Source organism: Zootermopsis nevadensis, unplaced genomic scaffold (assembly GCF_977971745.1).
Source record: "Zootermopsis nevadensis isolate Lab colony 2312 unplaced genomic scaffold, Znev_1.0 Znev_ptg000001l, whole genome shotgun sequence".
NCBI lineage: Eukaryota > Metazoa > Arthropoda > Insecta > Blattodea > Termopsidae > Zootermopsis > Zootermopsis nevadensis.
The window spans coordinates 22,488,471-22,506,815 of NW_028259133.1; the positions used below are offsets into that span (position 1 = coordinate 22,488,471).

General features: G+C 38.7%; 1 protein-coding gene across 3 annotated transcripts in view; it reads left to right on the top strand.

Annotated features, from left to right (window-relative positions):
• LOC147875256 (uncharacterized) overlaps positions 1-18,345 on the top strand; it is a 40,424-nt gene that overhangs the window by 6,687 nt on the left and 15,392 nt on the right. For all 3 annotated transcript variants that reach the window (XM_087346704.1, XM_087346708.1, XM_087346711.1), the window contains 2 exons: positions 6-144; positions 5,412-5,544. The gene's annotated coding sequence lies outside the window, so the exon portion shown is untranslated. The remainder of the gene's footprint in view (positions 1-5; positions 145-5,411; positions 5,545-18,345) is intronic.

Sequence of the window (18,345 nt, forward strand, 5' to 3'; positions counted from 1 at the left end):
GCCAGCACATCGGACACGTACCAGTGGACGCGGCCTGTTCTGGAGGGGACTCGAAGCGAAGGGCTCTTTGTGCGTGTGTTGCGGTATCGTTCATTAGCTTACTTTGAATGGCGTATGGTGCAGTACTTGGTGCAACGTGCAAAGGTAGTTGATTTTTTCGATCATTTAGAGTTATTATTGTCTCTAACGGAGTCCGACGAACGCAAAGGAATTTTGAAATTTCATTCTGATTTGAAATCAGACATTGACATGTGCCCTCTGTTGGCTGTTTAGAACGGTCAAAGATGTAGGCAGATTGCGTGTAGCCCCATTAAATGTAGAGTATGACACACTCTGAGTAGGTAAAGTATTTGAGTTTGGTTGACCACGAGGCTCACCACGGCAAGTGTCAGCCTCAAGGAGAGTGACTTATTTTTTAATTTATTTTAAGAAGCAGAGATATGGATGGAAGCAAATTGGTTGCATTGTGCATTTCGCTCTGTTTACTTGCCCCCTGGACCACCACCATGAGGCACGTGGAAGATTGTGCTGTCAATTTTGTTTTTTGGCGAACACTTCTCAGACATTTCCTGCATAAGACATAGTTTACTACTACTCTACTATGACAAGGAGGTCGGAAGCGTAGGCATGTATCCATCAGCCTTTAGTCTTTTCTGCTTGCGAAGAGGCACACCTACTTTCTCACATGTCACGCCACCTCTACCGAAATGTTCACTAGCATATGTATGTTTTTATTGTGGATTCGTTTGAATCAGGCCACCCGAAAAGGGTCACTGTGTAGTTTGCGTATGCTGCGTCTTTGAGATTTTCAGCTCTTGGAGGATAGCTTGGATTTACTAGGAGTAGCTGCGTTCGAATCAGGCTAAAAGAAAATGGTGATACATCATGTTCTGTAGGTTATAGAAACAGCAAGGTACGTGCTCTGCGTGAATAGGTAGCAGGATGCTGGCTCACTTGCATGAATTGTTGAGGGTGCGCTACGATCTCAGGTACACACTTTCGTTCGGCTATCCCGCATCTGCAGAGCTTAAGAAGTCTGGGTTAGAGTGCGTCAGTAGCTGGCCATCAGGCTAGTGGTCGACATGTATAGTTTTGTTGGGCGATGCTTCGTCCGTGCCAGGCGACTGGTTGACGTGAATATCTTGCTTAGCCTAGGCTGCGTCTGTAGCCGTGTGCCTTGTCAGTTGTATGGGTTTGTTTGGTAATGCTGCATGTGCAGTGCTGTACCAGTTAGGTTTATGTTTGCTTGCCTACTTTGTATCTGAAATAGGCCACCTTTGTTATTAATCCTAGGTTGCTGCGGTAGCAATAAATCTTTTCACGTGCTTAGTTTGGCCCAGCTGTGGCCGTAGAAGGCAACAAGACCACAGGCAAACATTGGTCAGTCTGGGTTGCGTACATAGATTCCTAGTGGCTGAATAAATCACAGGTTGGGTTGACAAGGCTCTGTCCGAAGAGATCGACTGTGTTGAAGGCCGCGTCCATAGCAGCTTACTGCCTTACTTGCATAGGTTTGTTGTGTCAGGCTTCGTCCAGAGGAGGATAATTTGTAACGTGGATATTACGATAGGACTAGGCAGTGTCCTTTGCTATGCTGCGTCCGTAGCTGGCTAATTGCTCACTATAATTGATATCTTAGGAAGTCTGTCACAAGAATGATTGAAAGAAAGTGATTTAAGAAGAACTGGAGTGCACGGAAGCACAGAAAAGAATGTTTAAGAGCACATGAAATTTTGAAATATAATAAATTGTTTCAAATACAGAAAAATTGAATTAAATTAATTCTTAACATTTAATTTAGACAGAAGAAAAATAAAGAAATTTATTTAACTTGTTCACTTTACTATGGTAATCTTTAAGCGTTAAAACATTTCTGGCAAACACTTATTAAAGTTGAAGTAGTACATTATGTTCATGAGATGGGAAGCCATAAATGCAACAGATGATGCTTACATACACATTAACAGATCACTCTTAAAGATATTGTGTGTCTATTAACCGACTAACAAAGTTCTAATTCTTCCTTCTACTGGTGATGGGTTCCTTCTGTTGCTTATGCATGGCCGGCGCACTGTAGCAGTAACATTAAGTGATCTGTAAATGTGTTTGTATTGTCATTGCTTCTTGTTTGTGCGAGGAAGCAGACAGGCAACTTATTTAAGAAGATACAAGATGATTTATAGTACAATACAACTGATAAAGATACAGAAGGAAAGATGCAATTAAGTAAAACTGAATTTAAAATTGTAGTATCATACAGTTGATATGTAGTTATGATAAAGTGAGGTCTGATGACAACTCCCTAAAATGCTACATTCTTAGAGGCATAGGTTGGTGTGGCTAGGCTACGTCCACAGCAAGGTACTTTCTCGAGTGTATTGGGTGATTGGGCTATGCTGTGTCTAAAACAGGCTACCACCTGATTGGCATAGGTTGTTTACTTTAGTGTGCGTCCAAAGCGTGAATAGGTTCTTTAGCCGAGGCTGCATCAAGTACGTGGGAGTCGTATGTTGGTCAAGGCTGCATCTGAAGCAGGTTAAGGCTATCAGTAATTTTTGCGAGGCAAGCGAGCTACATCCTAGCGTGTTTAATTTTCTGATAGTTGGCTGCGTTCTAAGCAGGATACAGGCTCAATTGCATAGATTGGTTGGAGTAGGCTACGTCCGTCGCAGGTTACGTGCTCAGTTCCAGATATGTTTGGCCATACTTTTTGACGTGAAAACGTTCGAACATTCGAACTAGAATATAATAGTGACGAAAATTTAGAACTGTGATGTGCGTACCTTCAGAAATTCTTTAAACTTGAACTAGTGAATAATTTGGACAAACCAACCACGCAAGGGAAAACTTGTATAGATTTGACATTTGCAAGAGGTATTCAAATAATTTCAAAGCCATATGTATCTTACTTCTCATACCACTACCCTGTATTCAATAAATGTAAGTTGCAAATGAATTAAACGATTCAAAACAAAAATTTTGTTTAATTTCAATATACACGATTTTTTCTGCAGCGATCTGCTCTGTTATGGGCATAATTTAGTTTGGCTGTGCTCTATGCTCAGGAGGCTTCTTACACATACTTGACAGGTCACCACCATTCACCGACCTCACTACGAACATATGTTGGTTAGGCAAGGCTTTGCTCGAAGCAGAGTTATTTTCCGTAAACCGCGTACGAAACAGATTACTGGGAGATGGCTGCGTCCGAAACGGGATACTACTGCATACGCTTTATTTAGTTGGGCTAGGCTGCGTCCACAGTTGTCTTCATTCGTTCGTCTAATCCGCTTCAGGTTGGTTGGGCTAGGCTGTGTCCGTAACAGCATACGTCCTTAGTAACTTAGGTTTGTTGGGTTTGGTTGCGTCCAAAGCAGGGTACTTTCTCATGTGGATGAGTTGATTTGGCTTGTCTGTGTTCTTAGCTAGCTACCAGTTCAGTGGCATAGATATTGTTTGACTAGGGTGCATCGGGTGCATCTGTAGGTGGCTGTATATTTGTTGTGCTAAATAAAAGCCATATATCCATTTCGTTACTTTTATTTCATTCCCATATCGCAAAGAAAATATTACCCGCAAACGCAGACATATTCGTAATGCTATAAAGCGTTGCACTAGATGGTATACCAAGTGTTATTATTAAGGGTTCTGAAATCCTTGCTACTATTCTTAAATTTATTTTCAATTTTAGCTTCTCTCAGCAACAATTTCCCACTTTGTGGAAACAAGCAGCTATTGTTCCAGTTTTCAAAAAAGAAGACAAAACTGTTTCTGTTATAAACTATAGACCTACTACCATAATTAATAATGTTTCCGAAGTATTTGAAATTATTGTACATACCATGTTTCTTATTATTTTAATTCTAAATGAATCCCATGTCAACATGGTTTTAGTAAATCCAAATCCACCACTTCTAATCTGGTTACGTTTTTGGATTTATTTTCCCCTTTCGCTTGTTCCCAGTCTCAAGCTGATGCCTTTTATGTTGATTTTATCATTTATTTACTTCCATCATTTTGTTTTCTATATTACTCCATATTTATTAATGTTTTCTTTAAATCATTGCTTTACAGACTAATAATGAACATCAGATGAACCACGCCATATAAAAAACAATACCTTCGTTCTAATATATAAGAGTAATTCTGATATGAACATCTTCCATAAACTGCATAACATTGTAAAGGATTGTAATTCGAGTTTTAAATTTACCAATCTAATTTATACCTGAAGACGGTTAAATATAACCGAAACATGTCGTAAGAGACGTTCCAATTTCTAAATCGATCATTCGATGCGGAACGTGAAATGATATTTTAAATATTTTATATTTTATCATCTTATTATAAATTGTGATTTGACATTTATCAGTGTTGTTTCGCATGTCTTACGTTTGCACAAACTTGGTGACTATGAACTGTCTGCTGGTTATATGATTGATTTCTTAGTTACCTAACCAGCAGACATTCGCAAGTACGTTATTCTGGAGTTTTGTCATTTCCTTTTGATTTATTGTCTGGTATCTTTCAAGGATCTGTATTAGGACCTTTGTTGTTTAATGTGCAATGTCATTAAATTGTAAGGCCATAAAGTCTCCTCAATATAGTTCTTTACTTTGAAAGGACGCAGAAAGCTTAAAGAATTAGGAAAATGTAAACTTAAAAAAAATTTGAAAAATTTCAAAATTTTTGGGTTTTGTGTTTTTTTTTGACAATTTCCAGCAATTTTAGTTTTTTCAAAAAAAATATGAAAATTTATGAAAATGTCGAAATTTTTCCCATTCTATACCTACCAGAAACGTTGAATGACACCCAGTCCATGCGAGACTCCGTCTGTGCAGCACCCAATCTCTGCTTCTCACGGTCTCGGCCGGGCTGCCCATGGGGCCTTTCCCGCGAAAGAGTTCCCGGCGACCGGCCGACCATTGTATCTGTCCCCTCTTCGAGGCCTGCCTCGCTCGCGGCACTGCGTTCTCAGCCACCCGTAAATCAGCAATCGCCGGTCGTGCCTTCACTAACACTTATTTTAAAAAAATATATAAATACGTACATAAAAATGTATGTATGCATATATATTGTTATTTTTTATTCTTACCAAGTCGGTATCGCCGAGGGGTTTGTGGTGCCAAGCAAAACAGAAAACTACCGCGCGCCGTCTGACTTTGCCTCAGAACGGGACCTGCTGACTACGACGCACCGCCGGACATTGACTCGGAACTCGACCGACCAAGTAGCATGCACCGCACTCGCGCGCGCACACAGAAGCCACGGCAACGTACTTTATGTGATTTCTTATTATATTATGTTTTTACTCTTTTTTGATTCTACCAAAATTTCTTATTCTCTCAAAAATATATATCCATATTTATATACACATGCGTATATATATTCTTAATTTTATTCTTATGTAGTCGGTATCGCCGAGGGACTTGTGCTGTCAGGCAACGCGGAAAGTAACACGCACCGAAGAAGTTAGCCAGTCAGATATCACGCACCGTGTGACTTTGACTCAGGCAGCCAACTACCGCACACAAACGAGACACGGTAAGCTGCTGATGTTTATTTATATTTTAATTTGGAGTTCCCCCCCCTTCTCTTATTGTTTCATTCTTCGCACTGCGTCGTACATGGACGGTCGAGCTCTGCGGCTATGTCCCACGGTGCGTGGTAGTTAAGACAGTCGAGCAAAATCCGTCATAAATAAATCTGAATCTGCCTTCAATGTGTGGATAATGGCAACCCATATCAACATGAGTACCATCAGACATACATGAATGTACAAAAGAAATGTATTTAATCTCGATCTTATGTGTACATGGGATATACGGATGTCCGCACGTAGGAACGTTGAAACTTCGATATCAGCAGACGTGCGTGATTACACCAAACGCACTGATGGTAATGTTTGGCATATATTGCCTTACGTCAGTGGTCCCCAACCTTTTTTTGCCCAAGGGCACATTTCAGAGTTTATGAGATCGTGGCGGGCGCCAACCAATTAACAAAGCCAAATTTTCTTTTCTCTGGACAAATAAGATATGGACACCAAATAATACACAAAACAACACGACGTTTATTGATACAAGAAACCACGCAATCAAAAATACGTACTTTTATAAGTACAATTATTATTACTCAAGTGGGAAGTTAGTGTGATGTTTGGCACTGCATTTCAGCGGCCAGTTTTTCAAATTTGGGAGAGTAGGATGATGTTGCTGCTCGCAATCGTCAAGATGGCCATTGGTACGTAGAGAACTGTGCTTTGATTTTATAATGTTCATGGTTGAACGGCCTTTATTATTCAGTATAACCTCTTTCCGTATCAACGCGGGCACCGCGTTGGGGACCACTGTTGTACATTATTTCGCCCTCACATCTTCATCAGTTATCAGAGTGATTATTCTCTTGTAACATTGATGTCACTGTTAGGTCAAGGTCATGACACAGACCTACCACTTCCAAGACAAGGCAGGGGTTTCTTTTAGCAATGACGTGCGTGATTCAACCGAGACACTACCACTTTTAATACAAGGCAGAGGTTTGTTTTGGCAATTACGTACAAGATTCACACACGAGATTACCTCTTCCAAGATAAGGCAGGGGTTTCTTTTAGCAATGACGTGCGTGATTCACACAAGACACTACCACTTTCAATACAAGGCAGAGGTTTCTTTTGACAATGATGTACGAGATTCACACAAGACACCACCACTTTTAATACAAGGAAGAGGTTTATTTTAGCAATGAGGTTTATTTTAGCAATGACGTGGCAAATCGAACAAAAGTAAGAATTTTTGAAAATTTTCAACTTTTAATTTTTTTCCGAATTTTCCGAAAATTTTTAGTTTTGTGCGCATTTCAGAAGGTTTGCAGCGTTTTTTGATTTTTCGAAAAATTCCAAAAAATTTTCCTTCTAAATTTGACCTGCCCCATCCCTATCAGGACTAGACTCCCAAATCTTGAGAAGTCACTCGTCCCAAGTCTTGAGAAGTTCTTGTCCCAAGTCTTGAGAAGTCACTTGTCCCAAGTCTTGAGAAGTCACTCGTTCCAAGTCTTGAGAAGTCACTCGTCCCAAGTCTTGAGAAGTTCTTGTCCCAAGTCTTGAGAAGTCACTCGTTCCAAGTCTTGAGAAGTCACTCGTCCCAAGTCTTGAGAAGTTCTTGTCCCAAGTCTTGAGAAGTCACTTGTCCCAAGTCTTGAGAAGTCCTTGTCCCAAGTCTTGAGAAGTCACTTGTCCCAAGTCTTGAGAAGTCACTCGTCCCAAGTCTTGAGAAGTTATTGTCCCAAGTCTTGTCTGCTTGTTTAGGACTGTGCCTCACCTGTCTTAGCTGAATTGAAATTTTTTTTGAAAATTCTTAGTTTTATTCGCGTTTCACGCCATTTGCAGTCGTTTTCAATTTTTTTAAAATTACGAAAATTTTTGAAAATTCTCAAAGGGGTACCCCTTTGAGAAACTTCAATTTTTTCGAAAAATTTCGAAAAATCGAAAAACGTGGCGAATCGTCCAAAAAGCGCACAAAACTAAGAATTTTTGAAAAATTTCAACTTTTAATTTTTTTCCGAATTTTCCGAAAATTTTTGGTTTTGTGCGCATTTCAGAAGATTTGCAGCGTTTTTTGATTTTTCGAAAAATTTGAAAATTTTTCCTTCTAAATTTGACCTGTCCCATCCCTATCAGGACTAGACTCCCAAGTCTTGAGAAGTCACTTGTCCCAAGTCTTGAGAAGTCACTCGTCCCAAGTCTTGAGAAGTCACTCGTCCCAAGTCTTGAGAAGTTCTTGTCCCAAGTCTTGAGAAGTCACTTGTCCCAAGTCTTGAGAAGTTCTTGTCCCAAGTCTTGAGAAGTCACTTGTCCCAAGTCTTGAGAAGTTCTTGTCCCAAGTCTTGAGAAGTCACTTGTCCCAAGTCTTGAGAAGTTCTTGTCCCAAGTCTTGAGAAGTCACTTGTCCCAAGTCTTGAGAAGTCACTTGTCCCAAGTCTTGAGAAGTTCTTGTCCCAAGTCTTGAGAAGTCACTCGTCCCAAGTCTTGAGAAGTCCTTGTCCCAAGTCTTGAGAAGTTCTTGTCCCAAGTCTTGAGAAGTCACTTGTCCCAAGTCTTGAGAAGTTCTTGTCCCAAGACTTGAGAAGTCCTTGTCCCAATTCTTGAGAAGTTATTGTCCCAAGTCTTGTCTGCTTGTTTAGGGCTGTGCCTCACCTGTCTTAGCTGAATTCAAATTTTTTCGAAAATTCTTAGTTTTCTTCGCGTTTCACGCCATTTGCAGTCGTTTTTAATTTTTTTAAAATTTCGAAAAATTTTGAAAATTCTCAAAGGGGTACCCCTTTGAGAAATTTCAATTTTTTCGAAAAATTGAAAAACGTGGCAAATCGTCCAAAAAGCGCACAAAACTAAGAATTTTTGAAAATTTTCAAGTTTTAATTTTTTTCCAAATTTTCCGAAAATTTTTGGTTTTGTGCGCATTTCAGAAGGTTTGCAGCGTTTTTTGATTTTTCGAAAAATTTGAAAATTTTTCCTTCTAAATTTGACCTGTCCCATCCCTATCAGGACTAGACACCCAAGTCTTGAGAAGTCACTTGTCCCAAGTCTTGAGAAGTCACTCGTCCCAAGTCTTGAGAAGTTCTTGTCCCAAGTCTTGAGAAGTTCTTGTCCCAAGTCTTGAGAAGTCACTTGTCCCAAGTCTTGAGAAGTTCTTGTCGCAAGTCTTGAGAAGTCACTCGTCCCAAGTTTTGAGAAGTTCTTGTCCCAAGTCTTGAGAAGTTCTTGTCCCAAGTCTTGACAAGTCACTCGTCCCAAGTCTTGAGAAGTTATTGTCCCAAGTCTTGTCTGCTTGTTTAGGGCTGTGCCTCACCTGTCTTAGCTGAATTCAAATTTTTTCGAAAATTCTTAGTTTTCTTCGCGTTTCGCGCCATTTGCAGTCGTTTTTAATTTTTTTAAAATTTCGAAAATTTTTGAAAATTCTCAAAGGGGTACCCCTTTGAGAAATTTCAATTTTTTCCAAAAATTTCGAAAAATCGAAAAACGTGGCAAATCGTCCAAAAAGCGCACAAAACTAAGAATTTTTGAAAAATTTAAACTTTTAATTTTTTTCCGAATTTTCAGAAAATTTTTGGTTTTGTGCGCATTTCAGAAGGTTTGCAGCGTTTTTTGATTTTTCGAAAAATTTGAAAATTTTTCCTTCTAAATTTGACCTGTCCCATCCTTATCAGGACTAGACTCCCAAGTCTTGAGAAGTCACTTGTCCCAAGTCTTGAGAAGTTCTTGTCCCAAGTCTTGAGAAGTCACTCGTCCCAAGTTTTGAGAAGTTCTTGTCCCAAGTCTTGAGAAGTTCTTGTCCCAAGTCTTGACAAGTCACTCGTCCTAAGTCTTGAGAAGTTATTGTCCCAAGTCTTGTCTGCTTGTTTAGGGCTGTGCCTCACCTGTCTTAGCTGAATTCAAATTTTTTCGAAAATTCTTAGTTTTCTTCGCGTTTCGCGCCATTTGCAGTCGTTTTTAATTTTTTTAAAATTTCGAAAATTTTTGACAATTCTCAAAGGGGTACCCCTTTGAGAAATTTCAATTTTTTCGAAAAATTTCGAAAAATTGAAAAACGTGGCAAATCGTCCAAAAAGCGCACAAAACTAAGAATTTTTGAAAAATTTCAACTTTTAATTTTTTTCCGAATTTTCAGAAAATTTTTGGTTTTGTGCGCATTTCAGAAGGTTTGCATCGTTTTTTGATTTTTCGAAAAATTTGAAAATTTTTCCTTCTAAATTTGACCTGTCCCATCCTTATCAGGACTAGACTCCCAAGTCTTGAGAAGTCACTTGTCCCAAGTCTTGAGAAGTCCTTGTCCCAAGTCTTGAGAAGTTCTTGTCCCAAGTCTTGAGAAGTCACTTGTCCCAAGTCTTGAGAAGTCACTCGTCCCAAGTCTTGAGAAGTCACTCGTCCCAAGTCTTAAGAAGTTCTTGTCCCAAGTGTTGAGAAGTCACTTGTCCCAAGTCTTGAGAAGTTCTTGTCCCAAGTCTTGAGAAGTCACTTGTCCTAAGTCTTGAGAAGTCACTCGTCCCAAGTTTTGAGAAGTTCTTGTCCCAAGTCTTGAGAAGTTCTTGTCCCAAGTCTTGACAAGTCACTCGTCCCAAGTCTTGAGAAGTTATTGTCCCAAGTCTTGTCTGCTTGTTTAGGGCTGTGCCTCACCAGTCTTAGCTGAATTCAATTTTTTTCGAAAATTCTTAGTTTTCTTCGCGTTTCGCGCCATTTGCAGTCGTTTTTAATTTTTTTAAAATTTCGAAAATTTTTGACAATTCTCAAAGGGGTACCCCTTTGAGAAATTTCAATTTTTTCGAAAAATTTCGAAAAATTGAAAAACGTGGCAAATCGTCCAAAAAGCGCACAAAACTAAGAATTTTTGAAAAATTTCAACTTTTAATTTTTTTCCGAATTTTCAGAAAATTTTTGGTTTTGTGCGCATTTCAGAAGGTTTGCAGCGTTTTTTGATTTTTCGAAAAATTTGAAAATTTTTCCTTCTAAATTTGACCTGTCCCATCCTTATCAGGACTAGACTCCCAAGTCTTGAGAAGTCACTTGTCCCAAGTCTTGAGAAGTCCTTGTCCCAAGTCTTGAGAAGTTCTTGTCCCAAGTCTTGAGAAGTCACTTGTCCCAAGTCTTGAGAAGTCACTCGTCCCAAGTCTTGAGAAGTCACTCGCCCCAAGTCTTAAGAAGTTCTTGTCCCAAGTGTTGAGAATTCACTTGTCCCAAGTCCTGAGAAGTTCTTGTCCCAAGTCTTGAGAAGTCACTTGTCCTAAGTCTTGAGAAGTCACTCGTCCCAAGTCTTGAGAAGTTCTTGTCCCAAGTCTTGAGAAGTTCTTGTCCCAAGTCTTGAGAAGTCCTTGTCCCAAGTCTTGTCTGCTTGTTTAGGGCTGTGCCTCACCTGTCTTAGCTGAATTCAATTTTTTTCGAAAATTCTTAGTTTTCTTCGCGTTTCACGCCATTTGCAGTCGTTTTTAATTTTTTTAAAATTTCGAAAAATTTTGAAAATTCTCAAAGGGGTACCCCTTTGAGAAATTTCAATTTTTTCGAAAAATCGAAAAACGTGGCAAATCGTCCAAAAAGCGCACAAAACTAAGAATTTTTGAAAATTTTCAAGTTTTAATTTTTTTCCAACTTTTCCGAAAATTTTTGGTTTTGTGCGCATTTCAGAAGGTTTGCAGCGTTTTTTCATTTTTCGAAAAATTTGAAAATTTTTCCTTCTAAATTTGACCTGTCCCATCCTTATCAGGACTAGACTCCCAAGTCTTGAGAAGTCACTTGTCCCAAGTCTTGAGAAGTTCTTGTCCCAAGTCTTGAGAAGTCACTCGTCCCAAGTTTTGAGAAGTTCTTGTCCCAAGTCTTGAGAAGTTCTTGTCCCAAGTCTTGACAAGTCACTCGTCCTAAGTCTTGAGAAGTTATTGTCCCAAGTCTTGTCTGCTTGTTTAGGGCTGTGCCTCACCTGTCTTAGCTGAATTCAAATTTTTTCGAAAATTCTTAGTTTTCTTCGCGTTTCGCGCCATTTGCAGTCGTTTTTAATTTTTTTAAAATTTCGAAAATTTTTGACAATTCTCAAAGGGGTACCCCTTTGAGAAATTTCAATTTTTTCGAAAAATTTCGAAAAATTGAAAAACGTGGCAAATCGTCCAAAAAGCGCACAAAACTAAGAATTTTTGAAAAATTTCAACTTTTAATTTTTTTCCGAATTTTCAGAAAATTTTTGGTTTTGTGCGCATTTCAGAAGGTTTGCATCGTTTTTTGATTTTTCAAAAAAATTGAAAATTTTTCCTTCTAAATTTGACCTGTCCCATCCTTATCAGGACTAGACTCCCAAGTCTTGAGAAGTCACTTGTCCCAAGTCTTGAGAAGTCCTTGTCCCAAGTCTTGAGAAGTTCTTGTCCCAAGTCTTGAGAAGTCACTTGTCCCAAGTCTTGAGAAGTCACTCGTCCCAAGTCTTGAGAAGTCACTCGTCCCAAGTCTTAAGAAGTTCTTGTCCCAAGTGTTGAGAAGTCACTTGTCCCAAGTCTTGAGAAGTTCTTGTCCCAAGTCTTGAGAAGTCACTTGTCCTAAGTCTTGAGAAGTCACTCGTCCCAAGTCTTGAGAAGTTCTTGTCCCAAGTCTTGAGAAGTTCTTGTCCCAAGTCTTGAGAAGTTCTTGTCCCAAGTGTTGAGAAGTCCTTGTCCCAAGTCTTGAGAAGTTATTGTCCCAAGTCTTGTCTGCTTGTTTAGGGCTGTGCCTCACCCGTCTTAGCAGAATTCAAATTTTTTCGAAAATTCTTAGTTTTCTTCGCGTTTCACGCCATTTGCAGTCGTTTTTAATTTTTTTAAAATTTCGAAACATTTTGAAAATTCTCAAAGGGGTACCCCTTTGAGAAATTTCAATTTTTTCGAAAAATCGAAAAACGTGGCAAATCGTCCAAAAAGCGCACAAAACTAAGAATTTTTGAAAAATTTCAACTTTTAATTTTTTTCCGAATTTTCCGAAAATTTTTGGTTTTGTGCGCATTTCAGAAGGTTTGCAGCGTTTTTTCATTTTTCGAAAAATTTGAAAATTTTTCCTTCTAAATTTGACCTGTCCCAGCCCTATCAGGACTAGACACCCAAGTCTTGAGAAGTCACTTGTCCCAAGTCTTGAGAAGTCACTCGTCCCAAGTCTTGAGAAGTTCTTGTCCCAAGTCTTGAGAAGTTCTTGTCCCAAGTCTTGAGAAGTCACTTGTCCCAAGTGTTGAGAAGTTATTGTCCCAAGTCTTGTCTGCTTGTTTAGGGCTGTGCCTCACCTGTCTTAGCTGAATTCAAATTTTTTCGAAAATTCTTAGTTTTCTTCGCGTTTCGCGCCATTTGCAGTCGTTTTTAATTTTTTTAAAATTTCGAAAATTTTTGAAAATTCTCAAAGGGGTACCCCTTTGAGAAATTTCAATTTTTTCCAAAAATTTCGAAAAATCGAAAAACGTGGCAAATCGTCCAAAAAGCGCACAAAACTAAGAATTTTTGAAAAATTTCAACTTTTAATTTTTTTCCGAATTTTCCGAAAATTTTTGGTTTTGTGCGCATTTCAGAAGGTTTGCAGCGTTTTTTCATTTTTCGAAAAATTTGAAAATTTTTCCTTCTAAATTTGACCTGTCCCAGCCCTATCAGGACTAGACACCCAAGTCTTGAGAAGTCACTTGTCCCAAGTCTTGAGAAGTCACTCGTCCCAAGTCTTGAGAAGTTCTTGTCCCAAGTCTTGAGAAGTTCTTGTCCCAAGTCTTGAGAAGTCACTTGTCCCAAGTGTTGAGAAGTTATTGTCCCAAGTCTTGTCTGCTTGTTTAGGGCTGTGCCTCACCTGTCTTAGCTGAATTCAAATTTTTTCGAAAATTCTTAGTTTTCTTCGCGTTTCGCGCCATTTGCAGTCGTTTTTAATTTTTTTAAAATTTCGAAAATTTTTGAAAATTCTCAAAGGGGTACCCCTTTGAGAAATTTCAATTTTTTCCAAAAATTTCGAAAAATCGAAAAACGTGGCAAATCGTCCAAAAAGCGCACAAAACTAAGAATTTTTGAAAAATTTCAACTTTTAATTTTTTTCCGAATTTTCAGAAAATTTTTGGTTTTGTGCGCATTTCAGAAGGTTTGCAGCGTTTTTTTGATTTTTCGAAAAATTTGAAAATTCTTCCTTCTAAATTTGACCTGTCCCATCCTTATCAGGACTAGACTCCCAAGTCTTGAGAAGTCACTTGTCCCAAGTCTTGAGAAGTCCTTGTCCCAAGTCTTGAGAAGTTCTTGTCCCAAGTCTTGAGAAGTCACTTGTCCCAAGTCTTGAGAAGTCACTCGTCCCAAGTCTTGAGAAGTCACTCGTCCCAAGTCTTAAGAAGTTCTTGTCCCAAGTGTTGAGAAGTCACTTGTCCCAAGTCTTGAGAAGTTCTTGTCCCAAGTCTTGAGAAGTCACTTGTCCTAAGTCTTGAGAAGTCACTCGTCCCAAGTCTTGAGAAGTTCTTGTCCCAAGTCTTGAGAAGTTCTTGTCCCAAGTCTTGAGAAGTTTTTGTCCCAAGTCTTGAGAAGTCCTTGTCCCAAGTCTTGAGAAGTTATTGTCCCAAGTCTTGTCTGCTTTTTTAGGGCTGTGCCTCACCAGTCTTAGCTGAATTCAATTTTTTTCGAAAATTCTTAGTTTTCTTCGCGTTTCACGCCATTTGCAGTCGTTTTTAATTTTTTTAAAATTTCGAAAATTTTTGAAAATTCTCAAAGGGGTACCCCTTTGAGAAATTTCAATTTTTTCCAAAAATTTCGAAAAATCGAAAAACGTGGCAAATCGTCCAAAAAGCGCACAAAACTAAGAATTTTTGAAAAATTTCAACTTTTAATTTTTTTCCGAATTTTCAGAAAATTTTTGGTTTTGTGCGCATTTCAGAAGGTTTGCAGCGTTTTTTGATTTTTCGAAAAAATTGAAAATTTTTCCTTCTAAATTTGACCTGTCCCATCCTTATCAGGACTAGACTCCCAAGTCTTGAGAAGTCACTTGTCCCAAGTCTTGAGAAGTCCTTGTCCCAAGTCTTGAGAAGTTCTTGTCCCAAGTGTTGAGAAGTCACTTGTCCCAAGTCTTGAGAAGTCACTCGTCGAAAGTCTTGAGAAGTCACTTGTCCCAAGTCTTGAGAAGTTCTTGTCCCAAGTCTTGAGAAGTTCTTGTCCCAAGTCTTGAGAAGTCACTTGTCCCAAGTCTTGAGAAGTTCTTGTCCCAAGTCTTGAGAAGTTCTTGTCCCAAGTCTTGAGAAGTTCTTGTCCCAAGTCTTGAGAAGTCACTTGTCCCAAGTCTTGAGAAGTTCTTTTCCCAAGTCTTGAGAAGTCACTCGTCCCAAGTCTTGAGACGTTCTTGTCCCAAGTCTTGAGAAGTTCTTGTCCCAAGTCTTGACAAGTCACTCGTCCCAAGTCTTGAGAAGTTATTGTCCCAAGTCTTGTCTGCTTGTTTAGGGCTGTGCCTCACCTGTCTTAGCTGAATTCAAATTTTTTCGAAAATTCTTAGTTTTCTTCGCGTTTCGCGCCATTTGCAGTCGTTTTTAATTTTTTTAAAATTTCGAAAAAATTTGAAAATTCTCAAAGGGGTACCCCTTTGAGAGATTTCAATTTTTTCGAAAAATTTCGAACAATCGAAAAACGTGGCAAATCGTCCAAAAAGCGCACAAAACTAAGAATTTTTGAAAAATTTCAACTTTTAATTTTTTTCCGAATTTTCAGAAAATTTTTGGTTTTGTGCGCATTTCAGAAGGTTTGCAGCGTTTTTTTGATTTTTCGAAAAATTTGAAAATTTTTCCTTCTAAATTTGACCTGTCCCATCCTTATCAGGACTAGACTCCCAAGTCTTGAGAAGTCACTTGTCCCAAGTCTTGAGAAGTCCTTGTCCCAAGTCTTGAGAAGTTCTTGTCCCAAGTCTTGAGAAGTCACTTGTCCCAAGTCTTGAGAAGTCACTCGTCCCAAGTCTTGAGAAGTCACTCGTCCCAAGTCTTAAGAAGTTCTTGTCCCAAGTGTTGAGAAGTCACTTGTCCCAAGTCTTGAGAAGTTCTTGTCCCAAGTCTTGAGAAGTCACTTGTCCTAAGTCTTGAGAAGTCACTCGTCCCAAGTCTTGAGAAGTTCTTGTCCCAAGTCTTGAGAAGTTCTTGTCCCAAGTCTTGAGAAGTTCTTGTCCCAAGTCTTGAGAAGTCCTTGTCCCAAGTCTTGAGAAGTTATTGTCCCAAGTCTTGTCTGCTTGTTTAGGGCTGTGCCTCACCAGTCTTAGCTGAATTCAATTTTTTTCGAAAATTCTTAGTTTTCTTCGCGTTTCACGCCATTTGCAGTCGTTTTTAATTTTTTTAAAATTTCGAAAATTTTTGAAAATTCTCAAAGGGGTACCCCTTTGAGAAATTTCAATTTTTTCCAAAAATTTCGAAAAATCGAAAAACGTGGCAAATCGTCCAAAAAGCGCACAAAACTAAGAATTTTTGAAAAATTTCAACTTTTAATTTTTTTCCGAATTTTCCGAAAATTTTTGGTTTTGTGCGCATTTCAGAAGGTTTGCAGCGTTTTTTCATTTTTCGAAAAATTTGAAAATTTTTCCTTCTAAATTTGACCTGTCCCAGCCCTATCAGGACTAGACACCCAAGTCTTGAGAAGTCACTTGTCCCAAGTCTTGAGAAGTCACTCGTCCCAAGTCTTGAGAAGTTCTTGTCCCAAGTCTTGAGAAGTTCTTGTCCCAAGTCTTGAGAAGTCACTTGTCCCAAGTGTTGAGAAGTTATTGTCCCAAGTCTTGTCTGCTTGTTTAGGGCTGTGCCTCACCTGTCTTAGCTGAATTCAAATTTTTTTCGAAAATTCTTAGTTTTCTTCGCGTTTCGCGCCATTTGCAGTCGTTTTTAATTTTTTTAAAATTTTGAAAATTTTTGAAAATTCTCAAAGGGGTACCCCTTTGAGAAATTTCAATTTTTTCCAAAAATTTCGAAAAATCGAAAAACGTGGCAAATCGTCCAAAAAGCGCACAAAACTAAGAATTTTTGAAAAATTTCAACTTTTAATTTTTTTCCGAATTTTCAGAAAATTTTTGGTTTTGTGCGCATTTCAGAAGGTTTGCAGCGTTTTTTTGATTTTTCGAAAAATTTGAAAATTTTTCCTTCTAAATCTGACCTGTCCCATCCTTATCAGGACTAGACTCCCAAGTCTTGAGAAGTCACTTGTCCCAAGTCTTGAGAAGTCCTTGTCCCAAGTCTTGAGAAGTTCTTGTCCCAAGTCTTGAGAAGTCACTTGTCCCAAGTCTTGAGAAGTCACTCGTCCCAAGTCTTGAGAAGTCACTCGTCCCAAGTCTTAAGAAGTTCTTGTCCCAAGTGTTGAGAAGTCACTTGTCCCAAGTCTTGAGAAGTTTTTGTCCCAAGTCTTGAGAAGTCACTTGTCCTAAGTCTTGAGAAGTCACTCGTCCCAAGTCTTGAGAAGTTCTTGTCCCAAGTCTTGAGAAGTTCTTGTCCCAAGTCTTGAGAAGTTTTTGTCCCAAGTCTTGAGAAGTCCTTGTCCCAAGTCTTGAGAAGTTATTGTCCCAAGTCTTGTCTGCTTGTTTAGGGCTGTGCCTCACCAGTCTTAGCTGAATTCAATTTTTTTCGAAAATTCTTAGTTTTCTTCGCGTTTCACGCCATTTGCAGTCGTTTTTAATTTTTTTAAAATTTCGAAAATTTTTGAAAATTCTCAAAGGGGTACCCCTTTGAGAAATTTCAATTTTTTCCAAAAATTTCGAAAAATCGAAAAACGTGGCAAATCGTCCAAAAAGCGCACAAAACTAAGAATTTTTGAAAAATTTCAACTTTTAATTTTTTTCCGAATTTTCAGAAAATTTTTGGTTTTGTGCGCATTTCAGAAGGTTTGCAGCGTTTTTTGATTTTTCGAAAAAATTGAAAATTTTTCCTTCTAAATTTGACCTGTCCCATCCTTATCAGGACTAGACTCCCAAGTCTTGAGAAGTCACTTGTCCCAAGTCTTGAGAAGTCCTTGTCCCAAGTCTTGAGAAGTTCTTGTCCCAAGTGTTGAGAAGTCACTTGTCCCAAGTCTTGAGAAGTCACTCGTCGCAAGTCTTGAGAAGTCACTTGTCCCAAGTCTTGAGAAGTTCTTGTCCCAAGTCTTGAGAAGTTCTTGTCCCAAGTCTTGAGAAGTCACTTGTCCCAAGTCTTGAGAAGTTCTTGTCCCAAGTCTTGAGAAGTTCTTGTCCCAAGTCTTGAGAAGTTCTTGTCCCAAGTCTTGAGAAGTCACTTGTCCCAAGTCTTGAGAAGTTCTTTTCCCAAGTCTTGAGAAGTCACTCGTCCCAAGTCTTGAGACGTTCTTGTCCCAAGTCTTGAGAAGTTCTTGTCCCAAGTCTTGACAAGTCACTCGTCCCAAGTCTTGAGAAGTTATTGTCCCAAGTCTTGTCTGCTTGTTTAGGGCTGTGCCTCACCTGTCTTAGCTGAATTCAAATTTTTTCGAAAATTCTTAGTTTTCTTCGCGTTTCGCGCCATTTGCAGTCGTTTTTAATTTTTTTAAAATTTCGAAAAAATTTGAAAATTCTCAAAGGGGTACCCCTTTGAGAGATTTCAATTTTTTCGAAAAATTTCGAACAATCGAAAAACGTGGCAAATCGTCCAAAAAGCGCACAAAACTAAGAATTTTTGAAAAATTTCAACTTTTAATTTTTTTCCGAATTTTCAGAAAATTTTTGGTTTTGTGCGCATTTCAGAAGGTTTGCAGCGTTTTTTTGATTTTTCGAAAAATTTGAAAATTTTTCCTTCTAAATTTGACCTGTCCCATCCTTATCAGGACTAGACTCCCAAGTCTTGAGAAGTCACTTGTCCCAAGTCTTGAGAAGTCCTTGTCCCAAGTCTTGAGAAGTTCTTGTCC